The following is a 27443-nucleotide window of genomic DNA, read 5'->3' as shown; positions in this document are numbered from 1 at the left end:
CAGCCAACAGTTTCTCCTCATTCTCCCTACCCCTGCAGCCATCAGTCTGCATTTTTGTCTTGATGGGTTTACCTGTTCTGGATGTTTTGTATAGAGTCATACGGTATGTGGCCTTTTACTTGTGGCTTCTTTGCGTGCATGTGTGCTCAATCAGTCACTCAGTCGTGTCTGACTCTTTGTGACCTCATGGACTGTAGCCCACCAGGCTCCTCTGTCCATGAGATTCCCCAGGCAAGAATACTGCAGTGGGTCACCGTTTCCTTTTCCAGGGGATCTTCCTGACTCAGGGACCTAACCGCATCTCTTGCATCTCCTGCACTGGCAGGTGGATTCTTTTTTTTTATTTTTTATTTTATTTTATTTTTAAAATTTTAAAATCTTTAATTCTTACATGCGTTCCCAAACATGAACCCCCCTCCCACTGGCAGGTGGATTCTTTACCACTGCGCCCCCTGGGAAGCCCCCTGGCTTCTTTAACTTAGTATAAAATTTTGTAGGGTGGGTCAGCACGTCATTCTTTTTTTTGCTTTTTCAAGTTTTTTGTTATTGTTGTGGTAAAATATATAGCTTACAATTAGTGATTTTAACTGTTTTTAAGTGTATAACTCTGTGGCATTAATTACATTCACACTGTTGTGCAACCATCACCACTGTCTATTTGCAAAACTTTTTCATCATCCCAGACAGAAACTCTTTACCCATTAAGCAATAACTCCCCATGTTCCCCTTCTCCTAGATATTGTTAGATTCTAATCTACTTTCTATCTCCATGAATTTGTCTTTTCAGATATTTCATATAAGTGGAATCATACAATTTATATTCTTTTGTGTCTGGCTTTATTTCCTTAAGAATAATGTTTATAAGGTTCTCCCATGTTGTAGTATGTACCAGAACAATTTGTTCCTTTATATGGCTGGAAAATGCCATAACTTGTCTATCCATCCATCTGGTGATGTATGCTTTGGTTGTTTCCACTTTTTGGCTATTGTGAATAGCGCTGCTGTGGACATGCGTGTACATGTACGTGTATGAGTACCTGTTTTCAACTCTTCTGGCTATATACCTTGAAGTAGAATTGTGGGGTTATATGGTAATATATGTTTAACTTCTTGAGAGACTGCCAAAACTGTTTTCCTCCATAGCAACTGCACCATTTCGCATTGCTATCAGCAAATATAAGGATTCCATTTCTTTATATCTTTGCCAACACTTGCTATTTTTTGGTTTGTTTGTTTTAATTACAGCTATCTTAGTGGGTGTGAAGTGACATTTTATTGTGGTTTTCATTTGCATTTCCCTAATGCTATGGCAGAAAGTGAAGAGGAACTAAAAAGCTTCTTGATGAAAGTGAAAGAGGAGAGTAAAAAAGTTGGCTTAAAGCTCAACATTCAGAAAACTAAGATCATGGCATCTGGTCCCATCACTTCATGGGAAATAGATGGGGAAACAGTGGAAACAGTGTCAGACTTTATTTTTTTGGGCTCCAAAATCACTGCAGATGGTGACTGCAGCCATGAAATTAAAAGACACTTACTCCTTGGAAGGAGGGTTATGACCAACCTAGATAGCATATTCAAAAGCAGAGACATTACTTGGCCAACAAAGGTCCATCTAGTCAGGGCTATGGTTTTTCCAGTAGTCATGTATGAATGTGAGAGTTGGACTGTGAAGAAAGCTGAGCGCTGAAGAATTGATGCTTTTGAACTGTGGTGTTGGAGAAGACTCTTGAGAGTCCCTTGGACTGCAAGGAGATCCAACCAGTCCATTCTAAAGGAGATCAGTCCTGGGTATTCTTTGGAAGGACTGATGCTAAAGCTGAAACTCCAATACTTTGGCCACTTCATGCGAAGAGTTGACTTATTGAAAAAGACTCTGATGCTGGGAGGGATTGGGGATAGGAGGAGAAGGGGACGACAGAGGATGAGATGGCTGGATGGCATCACTAACTTGATGGACGTGAGTTTGAGTGAACTCCGGGAGTTGGTGATGGACAGGGAGGCCTGGTGTATTGCAATTCATGGGGTCACAAAGAGTTGGACACGACTGAGCGACTGAACTGAACTGAACTGAACTGAATGATGCTGAGCATCTTTTCATGTACTTGTTATCTGTGTATATGTCTTCTTTGGAGCAGTGTCTGTCCAGGTCCTTTATTTGTTTAAAATTAGGCTGTCTGTCTCTGTGGTTGAATTGTTAGAAGTTTTATATATATTCTGGATACTAGACCCTTATCAAATATATGGTTTGTAAATATTCCTTCCCCTTCTGTATATTGATTTTTCACTTTCTTAATAATGTTTTTTTGATGCACAGTCATTTTTAATTTTTATGGAGTTGTATTTATCTATTTTTTCTTTTGTTGCTCATGCTTTTTATATTATATCTAAGAATCCAATGCCAAATCTAAGGTAGTGAAGATTATTCAGGTTTTCCTGTTTTCTTCAAAGAGTTTTATGGGTTTAGCTCTTGGGTTGTTGATCCACTTTGAATTAATTTTTACATATAGTGTAAGCCTAATGTACTTTTAAACTCTGAATGTATGCTGTTGGGGTTTTTCTAGTCAGTAATGATTTTTGGATCTTCAGATTCCAATAGTTACAGAAGTTGTATTAGTTGCTGTTAGCTGAATTGTGGCTTCTCTTGTCATAGGTATAACTTAGGAGTCATTTCTTCCTCCTTAGATAAGGTCTAACTACTGATGCACGTTTGATAGTTGTCGGGCTACTTTGAGAGTAAGGCTACTGTTTGTGTTGCCAGTCAGTTGAGTGACACACCCTTATATGCGGACAGTGGGATGCTGTGTTTTGAGCTTGTCTGTATCTCGGGCGATGTGGAAAGCAGCAGGGTGAGGCCTTATTGAAACCAAGCAAAGTTGGCAGGGGTCAGGGGAACAATGCTGTCAGGTGGCAAGTCTGTACTGAGCCTGGTCAGGTTCCCAGCCTTGTGCATGACTTGCTGAGAACTATGCAAAGCAGTAATGAGGAGTAAAAAGGTATAATTTGGAGACAGAAGCCTTGATTTCAAATTTGATGACTGCAGGTCGTCTTCTCTCTGGGCCTCAGTGTCTTCAAGGTGAATGCTGACCTCACAGGGTGGTTTTGTTTTTGGAGATGGCTCAGACGGTAAAGCGTCTGTCTACAATGCAGGAAACCTGGGTTCGATCCCTGGGTCGGGAAGATCCCCTGGAGAAGGAAATGGCAATCCACTCCAGTACTATTGCCTGGAAAATCCCATTGACAGAGGAGCTTGGTAGGCTACAGTCTATGGGGTCACAAAGAGTCAGACATGACTGAGCGACTTCACTTTCAGAGTTATCAGTGGAAATTGTAAAATCCCATGTAATTTTGGGAATGTAATGTGGAATCAAGGCGGAGACTAAGTGTACTGGGAGCATTTTTTTTTTGTTTTTCTTTTTTAAAAAATTCTTTCCCCAACTGTGATTTATAGTAAAGGTTTGAGGTTTATTGACCAAATGGAGGTTTTTCAATACTTTTTTTGCAAAGAATTTTAAATTTGTTGTGACTCTTTTGCAAGTGACAGAAATACAATTCATGCTGACTTATAAGAGGGACTTAAGAGTGAAATAACTAAAAAGCCATTTACTTTTAGACACAGCAAGATCCAGGGACTTGAATGATGTCATTTGGACCTAATCTCTCTCCTCTTGGCTTTGCTTTTCTTTGTTTTGGTCTTAGGCAGGCTCCACCCATGTAGTGGCAAAGATAGTTATCAGCCTTGGGTATGTAATCCACCAGCTAAGCAACCACTTTTGGAAAGATAGTACCTCTTTCCTGATGGAGTTGGCAGTCCTAGGTGTGATTTTGGCTTGAGTCATTTGCCCACCCTAAAGTATTACTGTGGTTGGAAGAATGCTGGACTTTCATTAGCCAACAGTTATATTATACTCATGGAACCCAGGGATCAGGGTCAGCTCCTCTGGAATCATGTGGACTGAGAGCAGGGGAGGGATGGTTCCCTCAGGGAAGATCAAGGTGCTTGTACTTACAGAGGGTGTGGGAGGTGGGGAGATAATTAAATCAGCAAAATTCACAGATATCTGCTTCATAATTGAGCCATTAGAGGGTTTTTAGTTTTTCTTTAAGCATGCTTTTAATGTTTAAAACTCAACAAAGTAGAGCTGCTCTGCTTGAAGAAGTGGATCATATCAAGATACCTTAGTGGGAGGAGGGATCTGCAGAGCATAATTTGAAAACTGCTAGACAATTTGTCCAACAAATACTCGTTTGAGATGTGATATTTTCTGAATCCTTTCTTCCTATCTTTCCGGCTTTTTGTAGAAGAGATTGTATTTTCCTTCAAATCTGGGAGAGTATAGACTTCCCCGGTGGTTCAGTGGTAAAAAATACACGCCTGCCAGTGCAGGAGATATGAGTTCCATCCCTGATCCAGGAAGATCCCACATGCTGTGGGGCAACTAAGCCTACGGGCCAGAACTCCTGAGCCCCCACTCTCTAGAGCTGGAGTGCTCAGCGAGAGAAGCCCATGCCCCGCAACTGAAGTGGCTCCTGCTCGCCACAGCCAGAGAAGGCCCACACGCAGCAGTGAAGACCCACAGCAGCCAGAACCATTGGAAAGAAAAGCTGAGAGAGCACGGTTAGGAGCAGAGCCAGTCTTTGCTGGGGGCTGAAGATGCCAGGGACCTTGCTTAACCTGGACACCAGACTGTACTTTTTGTATTTTTTAAGCCATGAGCCTTTCAAATGTGAATAGGGACTCCTAGAAAACAGGTGGAAGTGGCTTCACAATGTATTGGTTAATGTGAGTGATGAAATACATTTGTATCCTCAGCATTTTGCAAGGGCTCAGGGTGCTAGAATGTATGGCACCGTGAGCTGGATTCTATATTGTAAATTGAGTGAGGGGGAAAGCAGCCCTCCTCCACCAGCCAGGTCATCAGGCAGCCAACAACTGACTTCTTTTAATGTGCTAAAATTCATATAACATAAAATTTGCCATTCTAAAGTGTACAATTCAGTGGTTTTAAACAATTTTGTGCAGCATCTCAGTATGTAATTCCAGAACACTTTCATCATCCCTATTAAACAGTCACTCCTTATTCTGTAGTCCCTGGCAACCACTAATCTACTTCCCTTCTCTGTGGCTTTGCCTGTTCTAGACATTTCATGTAAATGGAATCATGTCTAGCTTTACTTAGTGTAATGTTAGCATATATTTACCTAATTATTTCCTTATGATACTTTTTAGAAGTAGAATTATCCTGCAGACCTATCCTCAAACGTATAATTGGGATGGACATACTCAACAGTTGGGGTAGCACCCACATCAGATCCTTGACCTGTCAAATAAGAGCTAAGTGGAGAAGGCCAAGTGGAAGCTTTTGAAACTGTTGCTTTCTCTTCTGGCCAAGATGGTGAATCAAAAGCAGTATTACATTCTGTGACGGTTGATGGAGATTAGTGCTACCGTTAAGGATCTTAAGAATACAGGGGTGTTGGTCTCTCTTATGTCTACATTTAATTAATTAGTCTGCCCTCTTTGCAAAACTGGATGGATTCTGGAGACCCTCCACTTTAGTAAGTTTCATTTAGTAGCCTCAATTATGACTGCTGGATAGATCTGATATCTTTGCTAGAGCAGATCAGTTTGGTATGTGGGTATTGATTTGGTGAATGTGTTCTTTTCTATCTCAGTTGGAAAAAAGACCAAAAAACTATTTGTATTCATGTGGTACAGATATCATTACACCTTCATAGTTTTGCTGGAGGCTATGTAAACCTTTCCAAACTTTTACTTTTTTCACAATATAGTCAAAAGAGACTTGGACACTTGGCCATCTCATAGAACATCACTTTGATCTGTTGCTTTGACAACATCATGCTAATCACACAGCATGCGTTAAGAGGAGATTAGCACACAGAGGCCTTGGTAAGACACACATCCTCCATGGTGGGTGAGTGGGTACTGCCACATTCTTTGCCAAAGTCAGTGTATTTGGTTTTTAAATATGTCCACAGATTGTATAATACTCCTCCCATCAAGAGGTGGAACCTAATTCTTCTCCTTTAACTCAGCTAGACCTAAGTAACTCAATTCTAACAAATAGAATAAAGTGAAAGTGATGGTGTATGAACAACAAAAGAACAACAGAAAGAGTCCAAAATGCAGTACTTGGGTGCAATCTCAAAAACAACAGAATGATCTCTGTTCTTTCCCAAGGCAAGCCATTCAATATCATAGTAATCCAAGTCTGTGCCCCAAGCAGTAATGCTGAAGAAGCTGAAGTTGAACGGTTCTATGAAGACCTACAAGACCTTCTAGAACTAGCACCCAAAAAAGATGTCCTTTTCATCACAGGGGACTGGAATGCAAAAGCAGAAGTCAAGAGATACCTGGAGTAACAGGCAAATTTGGCCTTGGAGAACAAAATGAAACAGGGCAAAGGCTAACAGAGTTTTGCCAACAGAACGCACTGGTCATAGCAAACACTCTCTTCCAACAACACAAGAGAAGACTCTACACATGAATTTCACCAGCTGATCAATATTGAAATCAGATTGATTATATTCTTTGCAATCGAAGATGGAGAAGCTCTGTACAGTCAGCAAAAACAAGACCTGGAGCTGACTGTGGCTCAGATCATGAACTGCTGCTGCTGCTAAGTCTCTTCAGTCATGTCTGACTCCATGTGACCCCATAGACTGCAGCCCACCAGGCTCCCCAGTCCCTGGGGTTCTCCAGGCAAGAATACTGGAGTAGGTTGCCATTTCCTTCTCCAATGCATGAAAGTGAAAAATGAAAGTGAAGTTGCTCAGTCGTGTCCGACTCTTAGTGACCCCATGGACTGCAGCCTACTAGGTTCCTCTGTTCATGGGATTTTCCAGGCAAGAGTACTGGAGTCGGGTGCCATTGCCTTCTCCTTAGTTTAAAGCAGAGATGCTCAAAGTATGGTCCTCTGATCATGAACTTCTTATTGCCACATTCAGACTTAAGTTGAAGACAGTAGGGAATACCATTAGCCCATTCAGGTATAACCTAAATCAAATCCCTTACAATTATACAGTGGATGTGACAAATAGATTCAAGGGATTAGATCTGATAGAGTGCCTAAAGAACTATGGATGGAGGTTCGTGACATTGTACATCAAGACCATCCCCAAGAAAAAGAAATACAAAAAGGCAAAATGGTTGTCTGATGAAGCCTTACAAGTAGCTGAGAAAAGAAGAGATGCTAAAGGCAAAGGAGAAAAGGAAGGATATACCCATTTGAATGCAGAGTTCCAAAGAAAGGAGAGATAAGAAAGCCTTCCTGTTATCAATGCAAAGAAATAGAGGAAAACAATAGAATGGGAAGACTAGAGATCTCTTCAAGAAAATGAGAGATACCAAGGGAACATTTCGTGCAAAGATGGGCACAAAAAAGGACAGAAATGATATGGGCCTAACAGAAGCAGAAGATATTAAGAGGTGGCAAGAATACACAGAAGAACTATACAAAAAAGATTTTAATGACCCAGATAACCACGATGGTGTGACCACTCACCTAGAGCCAGACATCCTGGAATGTGAAGTCAAGTGGGCCTTAGGAAGCATCACTATGAACAAAGCTAGTGGAGGTGATGGAATTCCAGTTGAGCTATTTCAAATCTTAAAAGATGATGCTGTAAAAGTGCTGCACTCAATATGTCAGCAAATTTGGAAACTCAGCCGTGGCCACAGGACTGGAAAAGGTCAGTTTTCATTCCAGTCCCTAAGAAAGGCAATGCCAAAGAATGTTCAAATTACTGCACAGTTGCACTCATCTCACATGCTAGCAAAGTAATGCTCAAAATTCTCCAAGCCAGGCTTCAGCAGTATGTGAACCAAGACATTCAGATGTTCAAGCTGGATTTAGAAAAGGCAGAGGAACCAGAGATCAAATTGCCAACATCCATTGAATCATTGAAAAAGCAAGAGAATACCAGAAAAACATCTACTTCTGCTTTATTGATTACACCAAAGCCTTTGACTGTGTAGATCATAATAAACTGTGGAAAATTCTGAAAGAGATGGGAATACCAGACCACTTGACCTGCTTCCTGAGAAATCTGTGTGCAGGTTAAGAAGCAACACTTAGAACTGGACATGGAACAACAGACTGGTTCCAAATCAGGAAAGAAGTACATTAAGGCTATATATTGTCACCCTGCTTATTTAACTTATATGCAGAGTACATCATGCAAAATGCCAGGCTGGATGAAGCACAAGCTAGAATCAAGATTGCCAGAAGAAATATCAATAACCTCAGATATGCAGATGACACCACACTTATGGCAGAAAGTGAAGAAGGACTGAAGAGCCTCATGATGAAAGTGAAAGAGGAGAGTGAAAAAGCTGCCTTAAAACTTAACATTCAAAAAATGAAGATCATGGCATCTGGTCCCATCACTTCATGGCAAATAGATGGGGAAACAGTGGAAGCAGTGAGAGACTTTATTTTTCTGGGCTCCAAAATCACTGCAGATGATGACTGCAGCCATGAAATTAAAGGACGCTTGCTCCTTGGAAGAAAAGTTATGACCAACCTAGACAGCATATTAAAAGGCAGAGATATTGCTTTGCCGACAAAGGTCCATCTAGTCACAGCTATGGTTTGTTACAGTGGTCATGTATGGATGTGAGAGCTAGACCATAAAGGAAGCTGAGCGCTGAAGAATTGATGCTTTTGAACTGTGGTGTTGGAGAAGACTCTTGTCAGAGTCTCTTGGACTGCAAGGAGATCCAACCAGTCCATCCTAAAGGATTTCCTAAAGGAAATCAGTCCTGAATATTCATTGGAAGGACTGATGCTGAAACTGAAAATCCAATACTTTGGCCACCTGATGTGTAGAACAGACTCGTTGGAAAAGACTGTGATGCTGGGAAAGATTGAAGGCAGGAGAAGAAGGGGATGACAGAGGATGAGATGGTTGGGTGGCAGAGGATGAGATGGTTGGATGGCATTGCTGACTCGATGGACGTGAGTTTGATCAAGGTCTGGGAGTTGGTGATGGACAGGAAAGCCTGGCGTGCTGAGTCCATGGGATTGTAAAGAGCTGGACATGACTGAACAACTGAGCTGCATGGAACTGATGTTTTATGACTTCAGTGATTAGGTCATAAAAGGTACTGCCGTTTGTTTGCCTCAGTGTGTCTTGGATCACTCACTCTGGTAGAAGCCCACTCATATATTGTGAGCACGCTGAAGTAGGCTATGGAACTGCCCACTTGGAGAAGAACTGAGGCTTCCTGACCACACCCAGCACTGACTTGCTAAGAGTGTGAGTGAGCCATCTTTTTTTAAAAAAAAATTTTATTGGAGTCTAGTTGATTTGCAATGTTGTGTTAATTTCTGCTGTTCAGCAAAGTGAATCAGTTATACGTATACCCCCCTTCTTTTAAGATTCCTTCCCTATATAGGTCATTATAGAGTATTGAATAGAGTTCCCTGTGGTATACAGTAGTTCCGTAAATGTTATCTAGTAGTGTGTGTATGTCAGTCTTAATCTCCCAATATTTCCCTCACTCCCACTTATCCCCTGGTAAGCATAAGTATGTTTTCTACATCTAGGCTTATAGTTCTGTTTTGTAAATAAGTTCATTTTTTAGATGCCATATGTAAACAATATCATATATTTGTCTTTTACTTCACTTAGTATGATAATCCCTAGATCCTTCCACATTGCTGCAAATGGCATTATTTCATTCTTTTTTATGACTGAGCTATATTCCACCATGTATATGTATTGTATCTTCTTTATCCATTCCTCTGTTGATGAACATTTAGGTTGCTTCCATGTCTTGGCTATTGTAAACAGTGCTGCAGTGAGTTTTGGGGTACATGTATCCTTTAGGGTTATGGTTTTCTCTGGATATTTGCCCAGGAGTGAGATTGCTGGATTATCTGTAGTTCTATTTTTAAGTTTTTTAAGGAACCTCCATACTTTACTCCATAGCAGTAGTACCAATTTACATTCCCATGAACAGTGTAGGAGGATTCCTTTTGCTCCACACCCTCTCCAGCATTTCTTGTTTGTAGACTTTTTGATGATGACCATTCTGACCAGTGTGAGGTAATACCTCACTGTATTTTTGAGTTGCATTTTTCTTATATTTAGTGGTGTTGAGCATCTTTTCATGTGCTTTTTGGCCATCTATATGGCTTCTTTGGAAAAATATTAATTTTGGTCAGCCCATAGTTTGATTGGGTTGTTTGTTTTTTTGACATAGAGTTGTATGAGCTGTTTGTATATTTTGGAGATTAATGCCTTGTGGGTTGCATCATTTGCAAATATTTTCTCCCATTCTGTGGGTTGTCTTTTCATTTTGTTTATAGTTTCCTTTGCTGTGCAGTAGCTTTTAACTAGGTTCCATTTGTTTATTTTTGGTTTTATTTCCATTACTGTGTGTGGTGGATCCAAAATGATATTGCTGCTATTTATGTCAAAGACTGTTCTTTCTATGTTTTCCTCTGAGAGTTTTATAGTGTTCAGCCTTACATTTAGGTCTTTGATCCATTTTGAGTTTGTTTTTGTTTTGTATGTTGTTAGAGAGTGTTCTGATTTCTTTCTTTTTTTAATGTGTAGCTGTCCAGTTTTCCTAGCTCCGCTTATTGAAGAGACTTTTTCTCCATTGTATATTCTTGCTTCATTTGTAATGGATTAGTTGACCATAGGTGTGTAGGTTTATCTCTGGGCTTTCTATCTTGTTCCATTGATCTGTATTTCTGTTATTGTGCCAGTACCATACTGTTTTGATTATTGTAGCTTTGTAGTATAGTCTGAAGTCAGGGTGTCTGATTCCTCCAACTGTGTTTTTCTTTCTCAGAATTGCTTTGGCTATTTGGGGGTCTTTTGTGCTTCCGTATAAATTTTGGAATTTTTTTGTTTTAGTTCTATGAAAAATGCCATTGGTAATTTGATAGGGATTGCATTGAATCTGTAGATTGCTTTGAGTAGTATAGTCATTTTAACAGTATTGATTCTTCCAACTCAAGAACATAGTATATCCTTCCATCTGTTTGTGTCATCTCCAGTTTCTTTCAATAGCTTCTTAGAGTTTTGAGAATAGAGGTCTTTTGTTTCCCTAGGTAGGTTTATTCTTAGATATTTTATTCTTTTTGATGGGATGTTAAATGGGATTGTTTCCTTGATTTCTCTTTCTGATCTTTCATTCTTAGTGTATCGGAATGCCAGAGATTTCTGTATTAATTCTGTATCCTACAACTTTACCAAATTCATTGATTTGGACTTCTTTTATTTCCTCCTCTTCTCCGATTCCTGTGGTTAGGACTTCCAAAACTATGTTGGATAAAAGAGATGACAGTGGACATCCTTGCCTTGTTCCTGATCTCAGAGGGATTGCTTTCATTTTTTTCACTGCTGAGAATAATGTTAGCTGTGAGTTAATCATATTTGGCATTTTATTATGTTGAGGTAAGTTCCCTCTAGTCCCACTTTCTGGAAAGCTTTGATTATAAATGGGTGTTGAATTTTGTCAAAAGCTTTTTCTGCATCTGTTGAGATGATCGTATGGTTTTTATTCTTCAGTTTGTTAATGTGGTGTATCATACAGATTGATTTGCAAATATTGAAAAATTGTTGCATTCCTGGCTGAATCCTACCTGATCACAGTGGATGATCCTTTTAATGTACAGCTGGATTTGGTTTGTTAGTATTTTGATGAATATTTTTATATCTATGTTCATCAGTAATATTGACCTGTAATTTTCCTTTTGTTGTGGAGTGAGCCATCTTGGAAGCAGATCCTCCAGCTGCAGTCAAGTCTTTTTTTTAAAAATTAAATTAATTAGTTGTTATTATTTTGGGGGCTGTGCTGGGTCTTTGTTGCTGCACAGGCTTTTCTCTAGTTGCGGCAAGCAGGGACTACTCCTTAGTCGGGTGCATAGGCCTCTCACTGTGGTAGTTTTTCTTGTTGTGGAACATGGGCCCTCGGGCATGACCACTTCAGTAGCTGCAACATATGGGCTCAGTAGTTGTGGCTCCCAAGTTCTAGAGCAAAGGCTCAGTAGTTGCTCAATGGCATGTAGGATCTTCCTGGATCAGGGAATGAACTTCTGTCTCTTGCATTGGCAAGCAGATTCTTTACCAATAAGCCACCAGGGAAGTCCCCCAATCAGGCCTTCAGTGGCTATAGTCCTTTATGAATCTGTGTGTGAGACCTGAGCCAGAACCACCCAGTTAAGCCACTCTCTCTCTCTGTCCCTGACTCTCAGAAATAGTGTGAGTAATGTTTATTGTTTAAAGCAACTTAATTTTAGGGTATTTGTTATATAACAGGAGACACTAATGCACAGTCCCACAAGCTGTGTGTGAGAGTTCTAGTTGTTTGACATCCTTTTCAACATCTAGGATTTCCCTATTTTTGTCATTTTAGCCATTCTGGTTAGTGTATAGTATTCTCATATTGTGGTTTTAATATGTGTTTCCCCAATGATTAATGACGTAGAGCATCTTTTCTTTTATGTGTATCTGTCTATATATGTGGTGCTTCCCAGATGGCATAGTGGTAAAGAATCCACCTGCCAGTGCAGGAGACGTGTGTTTGATCTCTGGGTCAGGATGATCCTCTGGAATAGACAGTGGCAACCCACTCCAGTATTCTTGCCTGGAAAATTCTATGGGCTGAGGAGCCTGGTGGGCTACAGTCCATGGGGTCAGAGAGAGTCAGACATTACTGAGTGCCTGAGCACGCACGCATGCATATGCATATGTATATATGTTTGACGTGTTTTTGATGCTATAGTAAATGGGACTACTAAATTTTAAAGATCTTTTTCTGAAAATGAAATAAATCATTTTAAGGAAATCTCCTAGCACTCAGCACTTTCTTCTTTGTTGTATCTTTGCTACAATAGCTTCCTTATAGATGATTTTGGAAAAAATTTTGTGTGGAGTGTTGTTCTTTAATCTCACCTAGAATCCCTTTAAACTAACAGTTATATCAGATGCCTTATCAGTGGTTATACTTATTTTCAAAAAAACCTTTATTTATTATTTTTAAAATAAAACTTTGTTTTACTATAGAGGTTATTTTTTCTTTGTATTTTTTCCTTTAGTGGCTTTTCAAAGGCAGTTCCTTTTGAATTTCACCATTTAACAGAATGTAGCAGATATGTTTAATTGGAACATGAAGGAAAACTTGTTTTACTGGATAGCAATCTCCCGTGCTCCATAGTTTGTAATTTTGTTTTTAATCTTAAGAAATGTTCGTTCAAATTACATTTGCTTACAAATGAAGTTTAAAAAAGATTGCTTTTCACATCCTATTTAATCCCATTTTTCACTGTAGCAAGGAGGAAATAGTGTTTCACCAGAGATCTGTGCGTTGCAGTTTTCACAAGTAAGTGGAAAGCCTATATAGAAACTTCTTAACTGAATTGAGTATCTCTAGATTTTAAACATCACAGAATATTTATAGAGGTTTATCTTTAGATTTAATTTTTTAATGTATTTTTAATCATGATAGTTTATTTCATCTTTATTTATGATAGTTTATTTCATCTTTATTTAATACAAGGATTGGCAAACTGTACTTGCTTCTATAAATAAAGCCATATTCACTTGTATATTATCTATGACTACTTTTGTGCTATAATGGCAGAGTTATTTAGTCACAATAGAATAGAGGAGATATGGCCTGTGAGCCTAACATATTTACTGTCTGGCCCTTTATAGAAAATGTTTGCTGACCCCTTGATTTAGTGTAACTTATTAAGGCACAGTGGAAATGGCAACCCACTCTAGTACCCTTGCCTGGAGAGTCCCATGGACAGAAGAGCCTGTAGGGCTACAGTCCATGGGGTCGCAAAGAATTGGACATGACTGAGCGATACACTAAGGATGCAGTTCATTGTTAATAATAAATGTAAATCCATCTTCTCAGGGATTTAAAAAAATAATTTTGAATCTTTTTGGCCAACTTATTATTTGAACCAATTAGAAGGCAATGGCACCCCACTCCAGTACTCTTGCCTGGAGAATCCCAGGGACGGAGGAGCCTGGTGGGCTTCCGTCTATGGGGTCGCGCAGAGTCGGACACGACTGAAGCGACTTAGCAGCAGCAGCAGATTGTTTTTACCCTGTAGCTGATAGAGAGCTTAAATTATGACTAGAAAGGTCAGCTCTGTCACTTTCTTGTTATTTATTTTTGTGTGTAATTTTATTTATTTATTTATTTAAACTTTTTAAAAAAATTTTATTTATTTATTTATTTGGCTGCTCTGGGTCTTAGCTGTAGCATGTGGGATCTAGCTCCCTGACCAGGGATCGAACCTGGGCCCCCTGCACTGGGAGCTCAGAGTCTTAGCCACTGGACCACCAGGGAATTCCCTGTGTGTAATTTTAATATTATCTTCAACCCATGGGGATTATTTTTTATTTCTGTTTATTTGCAAGAATCCTTTAAAATCATTTATCTGTGTGATGGAGGTTGGTTTAGTTGGGAAAAAATAGAAACCATAATTCATAAGTTTATTTAGTCAGACATGTATTAACTTCAGTATGTCATGGTATCCTGAGAGCACACGAGTGAGTGCAGACAGACACTGCTGCTGCTGCTGCTGCTGCTAAATCACTTCAGTTGTGTCCGACTCTGTGCGACCCCATAGACGGCAGCCCACCAGGTTCCCCCGTCCCTGGGATTCTCCAGGCAAGAACACTGGAGTGGGTTGCCATTTCCTTCTCCAACGCATGAGAGTGAAAAGTGAAAGTGAAGTCGTTCAGTTGTGTCTGACTCTTAGCGACCCCACGGACTGCAGCCTACCAGGCTCCTCTGTCCATGGGATTTTCCAGGCAAGAGTACTGGAGTGGGGTGCCATTGCCTTCTCCAGCAGACAGACACTGTTCTCCCTCAAACACTGTGGAACTCCCACTCTATTCTCAGGACATCTTATATGTAATAAATGCTATAGAAACATTTGACAGACTCAGAGAGGGCATCATTGTTAGTCTGTATACTTAATATACAGTTCAGTTCAGTCACTCAGTCGTGTCTGACTGTTTGCAACCCCATGAATCGCAGCACGCCAGGCCTCCCTGTCCATCACCAACTCCTGGAGTTCACTCAAACTCACGTCCATCGAGTCGATGATGCCATCCAGCCATCTCATCCTCTGTCGTCCCCTTCTTCTCTTGCCTCCAATCCCTCCCAGCATCAGAGTCTTTTCCAATGAGTCAACTCTTCATATGAGGTGGCCAAAGTACTGGAGTTTCAGCTTTAGCATTATTCCTTCCAAAGAACACCCAGGACTGATCTCCTTCGGAATGGACTGGTTGGATCTCCTTGCAGTCCAAGGGACTCTCAAGAGTCTTCTCCAACACCACAGTTCAAAAGCATCAATTCTTCAGTGCTCAGCTTTCTTCACAGTCCAACTCTCACATCCATACTTAATATTAGTAAAGCATAATTCTTATATTTTAATGATAAAAACAGGTTAAAATAAGAGTTTTAACATTTCTTTCTGTACTTTTGTTGGAAAGTCTTGAGCATCCCACTTTGGAGATAGCTCTCTTAATATGTATTCTCTGTGTAAATTCTTTCTGAATGTAGGCATAATTCCTGAATATAAATAAAAGGTTGCATGTAGCAACCTTTTATAAGATTTTTCATTGAGAAGAATTGAGCTTGAAGTCCAGTGAAGAGTATCTTGTGTGAATAATACTGTCAGCAGCTATGATTAGAGAATCTGCAGGCCAAACAAAGCCTCGCTTAGATGCTTCATCTGTTCTTGTCCTGTGTGGATAACCATGTCTCTTCCAATAAGAGTTTGTATCTAAGTAAATCAGGAATGGAACCGTGGAATGGAGGTGATAGGCCTGTGTCTTCCTGCCATTCTATAACCCACCAGAGCACTGCAGTGAGCAAGAAACCACCTAATAGGCTTCATTAAGTGGGGATTTACTTTGGGGAGTTGACAAAAAGATGGAGTCACACTACCTTGTTCAAATTCTGGACTCCTTGTTTTATTAGTTGTGTATTCTTAAGCATGCTTGTTTTAAACTCTCTGTGTCACAGTTTTCTCTTATGTTATATAGAAGAATGGTATCCAGTATATATGGTTGTTTATGAAAAATTAGTTAATCCATATAAAGTGCTTAGGATAGTATCTGCACATATGAAATGCTCAATGAATGTTTGTTAGTATTTCACTTTTTGAAGGTTCAGATTTTGTCAGTACACTGAGAATATTTACCTCTTCAAGCAGACTCTGTTAACTAAGTTCATGAGGCTAATATGTAAAAACCTCAAGAATGCCTGTGGTATGGTCTATTGGTATGACCAGTGTGTTTTTACTGTTGGGTGGCAACATGGAACACCAAATCCTCATCATAAAGCTTACGGTGAACATGGAATCTAGATTAGGGGCTTTAGTTAGATGAATCCAGTGTTTTGTGTATAATGCCAAGATAGCTAAAATGAATATTATTACCTTTTCCTGTATTTAAGAATTTCTCCACTTACAATGTTAGACATTTACTTTCAGCCTCTTTTGTAGCTCGCCATAGGGACTTCCCTGGTGGCTCAGATGGTAAAGTGTCTGCCTACAATGTGGGAGACCCAGGTTCGATCCCTGGGTTTGGAAGATCCTCTGGAGAAGGAAATGGCAACCAACTCCAGTGCTCTTGCCTGGAAAATCCAGAGTGGACGGAGGAGCCTGGTAGTCTACAATCCATGGGGTCTCCAAGAGTTGGACACGACTGAGCGGTTAAACTTTCAACTTTCATAGGTTCTTTTGGTCTGATCTGCTCACCATGGACTTTGACTCTGAAGAGCTGGTGGTGCAGGGGAGCAGGGACTGCGGTGGTGGTGGTCGTGTGTAGCAGGATTGAGATTCCAGAGCAGCAGTTGAGTGGTGTTGAAGGCTGGATCATAGTGGCCAGGGACAGTAGACATTGGCAGTGGAGGCAGAGGTGTCTTGACCAGACTAACTCTGCTTCCTGATTTTAGGTATTATTCTTGGTATCCATTCCTGGGTTTTCCACTTCTCCAGGTGAATGAGCTGTTCTTATAATGTGTTTTTTTTTTTTTTCCTGCTTAGACAATGCAGAATTAGTTTCAGTTGTTGAATTTACCAGCCAAGTTGTTCCTGCAACTAAGGACTCTGGCTGATACTGAGCCAAGCTGATGCATTCATCTCATACCTGATGCATTCATATCATAGTAGGGATGGAAAGCAATGGAATGTTTGAACTTCATTGGCTCCCTCTCTTTTTTCTGTTTTTTCTCTCTTTTTCACAGTGTTAGGGTCACTATTCCCAGGGTCTACGGTTGTGCCTGGTATGTAAGAGGTGCTCAGTAAAACTGTGGAATGAGTGAGTGTTGGGTTCATTCTGCCAGTGAACCTATTTGTATGTTGGCTGGTATGCATCTTTGTGACTCTGCTTTTTCTCAGCTTCCACAGCTGTCCAAAGCAGCTCCCTGATGAAGTACAGATTTTTTCTTTAGGTGTATTAATACATATGTAACCCTACATAACAGTTTCATTTTACTGGCTTGGGAGCTGTTTTGTCTTGTAAACTCACTTGGCTTATCTGTGCTCTGCGGACTTTTTAGTTTAGCCTTGGGATGCATGATTGTCTGTGATTGTGTGTTGCATGTGTGTATGTGTGTATAGCATACACAAAGTGCTGACAAGGACTTAAATTCTTCCCTGGCATTCTGGAAGCCATCATTTCTTGAGTCTTCCTCATAGGAAGTTTTTTGTGGAATAAAGAAAAGACCATACGCCCACAGACAGTTCTGTACATGAGTGTATGTAAATCTAATAACTTGATGACTTTAAGTAGGTAAGTTTCCTACAGATGTCCTGCTTTTCCCCTGATGGCAGTGTGAGATTGGGAAAGGCAAAAAATACAGGTCCCTTAACTCTCCTATCTGTTGTCTCTTCTTTTTCCTCTGTTCCAGGTCTTCTCTTGAAGAAACTATAAGGGAACCGACAGTTTGCACCCACATTCTGGTTGTTTGCTTATATGCACTGAGCCCCTCCCTGGGGGCCATAGGATGAGGCCTTTCTGATGCTGGACTTGAGAGGTTGAGGTGGCCTGTTCTCAGTTCCTAAGGGTCCTTGCCTCTCTTCCTGGTGGAGTGGCTGAGGCTGGTGGCAGAGGGCAGTATACCAGAGATCCTTCTCTCTCCATCTCTAGAACACAGTGTTGTAGACTTGGTGTTCTCACACAGGGCTGGGACTTTGTGATGAAGATGTGTGAGGAAGCTCATCAAGAGGCAGGACCATCTGGCCTTCCCTTCTTGAGTTTCAGATGTATTCAAAAGAAACAAGCCTAGAGGGTAGTAACTTGTCTAAGATGACGCAGTCAGGGCTCAAGTGAGCATCTAAATATATTCTCAAGGGCAAACCAAAGTCCTGTGAACACTGAGCCCCATCTTAGGTCTCCTGTAACATAAAACTAGGATTTATTCTGCAGTTTCCTTCCCTGAATTGTATGAAGAGTCAACACCTTAGTTCTTATTGCTCTAGTTTGCTCCATACTTCACTTTGGTCTGGAAAACACCCCAGTCCTAAGTTGCCTGTCTTGGTCCATAGGTTCCGTTCAGTTCAGTTCAGTCTCTAAGTCGTGTCCGACTCTTTGCGACCTCATGAATCGCAGCACGCCAGGCCTCCCTGTCCATCACCAACTCCTGGAGTTCACTCAAACTCACGTCCATCGAGTCTTTGATGCCATTCAGCCATCTCATCCTCTGTCGTCCCCTTTTCCTCTTACCCCCAATCCCTCCCAGCATCAGAGTCTTTTCCAGTGAGTCAACTCTTCACATGAGGTGGCCAAAGTACTGGAGTTTCAGCTTTAGCATCATTCCTTCCAAAGAATACCCAGGACTGATCTCCTTCAGAATGGACTGGTTGGATCTCCTTGCAGTCCAAGGGACTCTCAAGAGTCTTCTCCAACACCACAGTTCAAAAGCATCAATTCTTCGGTTACCAAGTTTATAGACAACAATCCTGTGCCTCTGTAGACACGTGACCGAGCGATTAATAGAGCTCAAGTTCTGGGAGAGTCTCATCTCTTCCCCTACCTCCCCACTCCCAGCAGCCTGCCTGTTTGTAATTTCCTCAGTGCTCAGACAGCTCGAGAGAGAATGGAAACAGGGCAATATGCCCATCCCCTTTTAGGAGGTAAGGCAGACCCAATTCTTTATGAGTAACCTCTAGCCTTGTGGGTCTCTGTGCTATATTAGGTCAAGTGAAAGTGCTCAGTACTTAGGAGGAAATAATAGCCTTGTGCCCTAGGTAGGATTTTTTTTTTAAGTAAACCTATGTTGGACCCTCACTATATGAAATATACTGAACTAGGCCCTTTGAATGTGTTATCTCAACCTCTACAGCCTTGTGAGATAGGCATTATTTTTTTTTTCCAAATATTTATCTGTTTATTTGGCTGCATCGGGTCTTAATTGTGACACGTGGGATCTCTTGTTGCAACGCATGGACTCTCTAGTTGTGGCAGGAGTGCTTACTAGCTGTGGCGCTAGCTTAGTTGCTCCATGACATGTGGGATCTTGGTTCCCCAATCAGGGATCAAACCTGCATCCCCTGCATTGCAAGGCAGATTCTTAACCACTGGACTACCAGAGAAGTCCTTATTATTGTTATTTTATAGAAGAGACTACTAAAACTCGATAAAATTGACTAACCTACTGTCACACAGCTAAACAACACTTGAATCTAGGCGTTCTGATCTTGTTTTTCCTAAATGACAGTAGAGTTTACAACTTTCTTTAGTAAATTATCCTTGGGGGCACCTGTGTTATTGAATGAGCCCATTTGGCTCAGAGAAATGGGGGTAAACCTGAAGGGAGGGGGAGAAGCCCTGTCAGTCTTTGGGCATCAGAGGGAACTCAGTGGCTGGCTATAGCAGAATGATACCTAGCATAGGCCTGTGTGCCCTTAGTGGACTCAAGTCAGATAGTGGCTGTCCTGTAGGCTAATAAACCATATCTTAGCATGGCATTTAAGGCACTCCAAGGTGGGGTTTCTGATTTATAAGTCCTACTTTAAAAACATTAAAAAAAATTGTTTACGTTTTAAAAATGTTTGCCTGCATGGGCTTTTCTCTACTACTGGCGATTGAGAGCTGCTCTCTAGTTGCGGTGGTCATGCCTCTCATTGTGGTGGCTTCTCTTGGAGCACGGGCTCTAGGGCGCACAGGCTTCTGCTGTTGTGGCATGTGGGCTCAGCAGTTGTGGCTCCCGGGTTCTAGAGCACAGGCTTGGTAGTTGTGGCATGTGGGCTTAGTTGCTGCTTGGCATGTGGGATCCTCCTGTATCAGGGATCAAATGTGAGCCTCCTACATTGGCAAGGGCATTCTTTATTTACCACTGAGCTACCAGGGAAGTCCCATAATTCCTACTTTATCTCTTCTTACTACTTCCTGTGAAACAAACTGTACTTTGTCCTGCTGCTGCTGCTGCTAAGTCGCTTCAGTCGTATCCAACTCTGTGCGACCCCATAGATGGCAGCCCACTAGGCTCCTCTGTCCCTGGGATTCTCCAGGCAAGAACACTGGAGTGGGTTGCTATTTCCTTCTCCAATGCACGAAAGTGAAAAGTGAAAATGAAGTTGCTCAGTCGTGCCTGACTCTTACCGACCCCATGGACTGCAGCCTACGAGGCTCCTCCGTCCGTGGGATTACTTTGTCCTATTGTTTATCAAATCTGCTGTCATTTTCCACGTATTTGTAGGCTCTATTAAGATTCGAGTCAAAAAGTAACCTTTGACCGCTTAGGGCTGTGTAGCCAGTTTTGAATCCCCAGTCACTCCAGAGTCATTTTGTACTGGAGCTCTCTCATTCCTTCATTCATGTGTTCAGTCATTCTAACATTGGGCTTTCCCTCTGTGCCAGGTACTGCACTAGGCCCTGGGAATCAGCATAATGAACAAGACAGAGGTAGTTCCTGCTCTGCTAGAGCTTACGATGTAGCAGAGAAGGCAAAAATGAAGCAGATAATCACAGTGAAATCTGATGACCCATGCAGTGGAAAATAAGGGATGTGATGAGAGGGTACATATTGCAGGGGAACTTAATATTGTTTAGGGTGTCGGAAAAGACCTCAACACTACCTTAGTAGTTGGCATTTAAATAGAGACCTGAAAATTGAGAAAAAAATACCCAAGTAATGGGGCTCAGAAAGGCAAATTCTAGGCCACAGGTAGAATATATGCAGAGATTCAGAGGCCAGTGATAGGCATAAGGCCACATCCGTGTTGGTTCATTCATTAAGCAACCATTTACAGCTGGTGGCTTATGTCGTGCACTGTGCTAGTGTCTGGGGACATATAAAACAATCAGACATGGTCTCTACCTGCCCTGGAGACACTCAGGAGTGGTGGTGTTACTCCTTGGTAACTAGGGTGCTAAGGTCATCCTTGGTCTTGGACTCAGTCTCCTGGGTCTCATGTGACAAGACTTAACACCTTTAGTGGCACTGCCTGCCCTTGAGTATTTGGCCCACCTGTCAAGCAAAGAGGATGTAGACCTTAGCTGCAAACTTGTAGCATTTGCTTTCATCCCTGGCTTCACACTTGCCAGATCCTTGGTTAATCTGTGTTCATCTACAGACTCGAGGTTGTTGGAGGTCAAGAAATTGGCTTTTACCCCAGCAGGAGCATAGAAGAGGCTTTCTGGCTAAGATGGAGTTACAATGGTTGTCAGGGTCTGTGCCCCTGGTGCCTTGTATTTATTAGTTGACTTGATTGTGTGGTCTCAGGCCCATCCATTGTCTTGAATGCATGTTTGGTAGTGTTTTAGCTCTGATATTCTGAGCTGTGGCTCCGCTTATAGACAGAAGCCTCAGTGGCTAGCTGCTTGGATTGTGCATTGCCTAACTTCAGGGTGTACTGTTTATATAGACTGTGTTGTGAATGGGTCACCCCTCCCTAATTGTGTAACAGTGCTTTGTTGTGGCTAGGTAAGGGGAAGAGAAGTTATTTAAACTCTGACTGTGTGCCTCAGGCTAGTGGTTTATATTCTTTACTTCATTTGATAATCTCAGTAATTCTCTGAGGTAAATGCATTGTTCTTCTTGTTTACAGATGAGAAGACTGAAGGTTCAGTGAAGCTAGTGAGTGGTGCCTTGGAATTAGAGCTTGGGTCTGACTGAAGTCCGTGCTTCTCTTCCATTCCCAGCTGTTTCCCAGCGTGGTCAGAGACTTCAGGTCTTGCGTGTCATCTTGTTTCCATGGCTTCCTTGGCCTTGTCTGATTTGACTTATCTGCCTGGCCGCCCTGTGTCAGTAACCTAAGGATCCTCAGCCTGGCTGAGGCTCAGGAATGTGTCCTGCTTCAGAGATGCTCTAGAGTCATTTTTTTCCCATCTAAAATTTATTTTTGTGTTTAGCAGGAGGCAACGATATAACTGTAGCTAGTCATTTTAAAGGATAAGTCAGCTCTGGATTTGTTGGGCTGCTTTTCTCGCTCCAGCTCCCATAACGTTCTCAGTAGGACAGAGGCTGGGGGTGGCTCACTGAAGATGAGTTGGATGAAAAAGGCCTTAGATCTGAGCTTGGGTGATGAGATGAGATTCCTTCAGCCTTTCTGAGTTGCATGGCTGCTAAGGTTGGTTGGCTCTTTATAAATTAGAAATTAATTCCTTTACCAGGGACCCGCGGTTCTTGTTTTTCCCTTTTAGGAGAGGACATGCCTCTTCACTTGCGGTGTCTGGAGCTGCTGACCTTAGAGTGGTAAGGGCTTTTCCTTCCTGGAGTTGTCAGGGGTGTGTGTGGTGTGGGAGAGGGCAGTGTCAGGCCGAGTCTGGGGGAAGGCGGGAGGGGAGTGGGGGTGTGTATTCACTGCCTCACTTGCTTTTCAGTACTCTTTCCTTCCTTCCTTTCTCTTGGCAACTCTGCAGGCCTGTTTGAGAAGTAGGATCGAAGTAACAGAAGGCCTCTGGACCCACCTAGCTTGGGCTCCAACTCCCCCAGACTGCTTGCAGGTCCTGAATTCTGTTCCCTCTGTCCTTTCCATCCCTAAAAAAGAGGGAAGATGTCCTTTGTGTCTTCTCTGCTCCTCATCGTTTCAAGACTCAGTTTGTAGATATATAAAGTATGTATTTAATTTTGGGTACCCTGGGTCTTTGCTGTGGCACGTGGGCTTCTCTAGCTGTTGCACTTGGACTGTCTAGTTGTGGTGTGCAGGCTTAGTTGCTCTGCAGCGTGTGGAATCTTAGTTCTCTGACCAGGGGTCAAACCAGCATCCCCTGCATTGAAAGGCAGATTCTTGACCACTGGACCACCAGGGAAGTCCCTTAAGACTCAATTTAGATGTTACGTCTTCAGTGACTTGCCTTTAAGTGCTTCTCTCTGTGGAGGTAGGCACCCCTACTTTTGTGCCCCCACAGCACTCTGTACAGGCCTCTGTTGTACCATGTTCCTCACTGCTTCCCTGTCCACATCTTGAGCCTCTTAAGAGCAAGAGTCTGAGTTGGTTTCATCTCTCTTTAGCAGGCACAGGGCCAGAGGGAGACTAGAATATCAAGAAATTTGAACTGAACTACATTGATGCCTGAATTAGATGGTTGTACAACTATCTTGTGTACCTCCATAAACTAAAAAAGGATTCTCTTGCATAATTCACTGTATTGTGTTATCTTCTAGGCCCCATAGTCTTTCAAACATGCACTGCAGTAGCTGATTTCCAGAGAGAACAGTGTCCTGCTCTATAGATGTTATCTTTGCCTGCTTTGCCCTTCACCTTACAGTGTTCTTCTAGGCCCCTGGGCCTGATCCAGGGAATGAATAGGAAGGAAATGCCAGAAACAGCCACTCTTGGCATCCTGAATCCTTAATTTGCAGGTTTGGTCTTGTGGGGCAGTGCAAGGTGAGAAAATGGAAATGAACCTGTTCCCTGTAATAGCGGCTGAGCTGGTCACCATCACTGTTGCTGCAGCAGCCACGGCGCTGAGGCACCCACTCCCCTTACTGTCTTCTGGGTCTGAGACAATCGGTTCTTCTACATTAGCTTGCTTGGCTCACCCTGCGATTTCTCACAGGACTGAGCCTGAAACAAGTCCTGTTGCAGTTGTTTTTCTGCCATCGTCAGGCCACAGACTGAGGTTGTTTATTCCTACCCCTTCATTTTATAGGGGATGAAATTGAAGTTCACGGTGACATGGGGCTAGCTCATGGTCATGTGACTAATAAGTGTCAGCTGAGGCTAGACACCGGTCATCCAGCTCCCTGCAGAGCGTTCTCTTCCCTGTGCCTCTAATATCAGTTTCCTCTTTCTATTTGTAATTCCTGTAGATTGTGAACTTGGTGGGGGTGAGGGTGCCGGGAAACTTGATATCTTTTCCTTCTGTCGCTCCCTCCTCCTGCATAGGCTGGGCAGAGAAGACATTCAGGGAAGATGTGGTGAAGCACTGAACAGAAACCTAAGTTGGCCCAGCAAGACCTCATGGGCTAAGCCAGAGGAGACTAAAGAAAGATCCCTCCCAGTTTCACTGGAATATCTTTGGTTTTGGTGATGATTCCTGTGGTTTGGCTTTCCTAGTGTTAAACACAACCTTGGCTGGAGTATGGAAGAGGTGTGGTTTGTAACCCTGGTGTTTTATATGGTGAAAGCCAGAGCTGTAATGAAACTTGCGGGAAAATATCACATCTCAGCCTGCTGAGGATGCCTTCAGGTTTTCAGGCTCCTCCCTTGCTCTCCAGTATCAATCATAGGACATAGAGATGAGGTGCAGCCTTGCTGGCTCCATTACAAGTAGATACCATTGCTTGAGTGCTTACTGTGATTTAGGGAAACTGTTTTAGGTATTTCAAAATTCTTTTAATCCTCACAATCCTCCACGAGTAGTTACTACAATTTTTTCGAGCCTTTCAAATTGATTTTATTGAGATATAGTTTACATAGAGTAAAATGCATTCATTTTAAGTGTTCAGTTTGAGTTTTGATAAATATATACAGCTCTGTAAAAATATATATACCTCCCCTGCAGTCAGGGTACAGGATGCTTCCATCAGTGGGTACTATTATTGTCTTCATTCTACAAGGAGCAATCTGAGATACAGAGGACTTAAAGGATTTGTTCAAGGTCTCATGGCTTGTGATAGAACCAAGATTTGAACCTAGGCTGTCTGACTCCAGAGCCCATGTTCTTAACTGCTGTGCTATTCTGCCTCCCATCCCTTCTTTCGTGGTCCAGCCATTGCCTGTCTTGCCCTGGTGCATTAAGTAATTAAGTACATTAAGGAGTAAGATGACATAGGCTTAAAGTCTAAGCCCTAAAGGGGCCTTGAGGAGCACAAAGCCCAGAGGTAGGCAGTGGGGAGGGATGAGACAGCTATAAGTACCCCTAGAATCTCAAGACCAGAGTAGGCAGAACTTTGCCTCTCCAGGCCTATGAAGAGTGGGGTGGACTAGGGAGCCTGCTAACAAGGGTATAATATAGTGTCTGAAAAAGGGCCTGGCTCAAAGGCTCACAGAACAAGATATAGAAATAAAGATGATAAGACACAGCAGTCTCGCATGCTCTGAGACTGCTGTCTGTGGTAGGCTACAGCAAAAGGCACTGGGCACTGTAAGGGCCACATGGACAGGCCAGGGCATATGTAAAGGAGGTGAGATGGAGAGGGGCCTTGAAATCTAGTGCTTTGAAGAGGAGTTGAAGGAGCCGGGTTTGGAATTCCTGGAGAAAAAGTAATCATTGTCTTCCTGTCCTTGAAAGGCTGTTCTTGGGAAGAGGAAAAAAAAATCTTATTTTTCTGTGTGGCTCCAGAAGGCATAACCAGAGCCTTTTGGGTGGACCAGTGTCACGTGTTTTGGAAAAGTGCAGTGAATATGAAATACCTCATCAGCTTGTCATTTGCTTGAAATACAAATAAGGTCAAATGTCTTTCCAATATTAAGATTAATCTCTTGAATGACTGAAATTATCAGGAAGTTTAGAATGTTTCTCTTGGGGCTTTTTGTCCCCGCTCTTTCTCTTTGTCAAACTATTCAAGAAATCTAAGGGTTCAGGCTTAGTTCCAGATAGAGGACTAGAGAATTGTATTGTTCTGGTTGTGGGCCCCATATTTTAGCTTCTGCTGATGATAACACAGTGTGTCTTTTAAAAACGGACTTTGCACGGAATGTAGTTTCCTTATTTAGTGTAGCTGTGGGGACTTGGTTCTGCATAAGTGGCAGTGGTTCTTTGAGGAAGGATGATAGTTCTCCTTGAGTGTCACTTGGCCTAGGCTCTGCGGTGCTTGACCCCTCCCAGTCACGTCCGTATATACTCATCCACTGGAGAAGGGAGCCCATTCAGTCTCTGGTTGGCTGGGTCTTGAAGTGTTTCCTAGCCAGCCTTCTTCCATGATCATCTGGGTTATGGTATTGGGTTTGGAACACCCATTAGGACGTTCTCTTTCCTCAGGAGTGAGTACTTACTGTAGGCTGTTACTGCCTCTTCCTTCCTTTAACTTGACTTAAAATCTCAGTCAGTCTGAGAAATTCTAATAGTATTGAACCTCAAAGGAAAGGTGGTCAAGGTTTCAGTCTTTGTTCCTGGGGGACTTTGAACCCTGTGTATTCGTATTCATTTTCCCCAGTTTTGTGTACCAAAGGGTATTGGGGATGGTCTTTGCCAAGTCACAGATGCTGTTGCATCCTTTTCCTCAAAGACAACGTGTGCCTACTTGCCTTATATTTATCTAGTTAATGGGAGCTAAAAAAGCCCCTCAGGAACAGTGATGTGCCCCAAGATGACTTGATGTTTCTAAGACAGAGAGGGGCTGATAACTTTTAAAATGGCCATTTTTCTCTAACTAAAGTAGTTTGAACTGTTGTTTAATCCAGTCCTTAATACACAAGGAAGATTTTTTTTGAAGTACTGTAACTCCTGGTCATTGGAGTAGGCCACACAGAGATAGGAGTGCTTTGACATTTCAGCTGTTAAAAAGAGACTAGCTGTGAGGAAATGCTGAATTCCTTAATATGACAAGGAATCTTATCATATCATCCAGAATGAGTAAGGTTAGCATTAGAAGATGTAAGAAGGGGCAGCTGGACCATGTCATCTGAGTCTCAATCTTGAAACCCTTTCCTCCATGGAGGGACTCTTACTAAATATCTGTGCTGTTAATACCACCATACTAGCTTCAGGAAGGTACTGCTTTCCTTTTATTTTTAGGTCCAAGTTGAGTATAGGACCTTTTTTTTTCCACTATCATGTAACTGAGTCCTACACAAAATTTAGACAACAATTTTTTATAGACTCAGACATGGCAGTAGGACTCTAACCATTATTATTGAAACTAGAGAATCTGGCTTATAAAATGCTGTTTGATATCTGAGGCTCTCAGAAGACCGGTAGTGCCATGACAGTTATCTATCTGGTCATGGGATGGAAGAAAGATGAGAAATGGATGTGGGTTAGGATGCATTTCATCTGAAAAGCACTTCTAGCTCTGAGATGCTACGAGTCTTCTAGGC

General features: G+C 42.0%; 1 protein-coding gene across 6 annotated transcripts in view; it reads left to right on the top strand.

The window, feature by feature from the left end:
* STIM1 (stromal interaction molecule 1) overlaps nt 1–27443 on the top strand; it is a 196154-nt gene that overhangs the window by 58806 nt on the left and 109905 nt on the right. The window contains exons 2-3 of one of the 6 annotated variants that reach the window (XM_069553452.1): nt 22065–22187; nt 22660–22711. The exons of 4 other annotated variants lie outside the window; for them this stretch is intronic. The gene's annotated coding sequence lies outside the window, so the exon portion shown is untranslated. Of the gene's footprint in view, nt 1–22064; nt 22188–22461; nt 22712–27443 lie in introns of those variants that run through there. One more of the 6 variants, XM_069553455.1, reaches the window with a different exon arrangement.

This window comes from Ovis canadensis, chromosome 15, assembly GCF_042477335.2.
Source record: "Ovis canadensis isolate MfBH-ARS-UI-01 breed Bighorn chromosome 15, ARS-UI_OviCan_v2, whole genome shotgun sequence".
Lineage (NCBI taxonomy): Eukaryota > Metazoa > Chordata > Mammalia > Artiodactyla > Bovidae > Ovis > Ovis canadensis.
The sequence above is the reverse complement of the archived record's forward strand: the minus strand, read 5'-3'. Positions and strand labels throughout refer to the sequence as shown.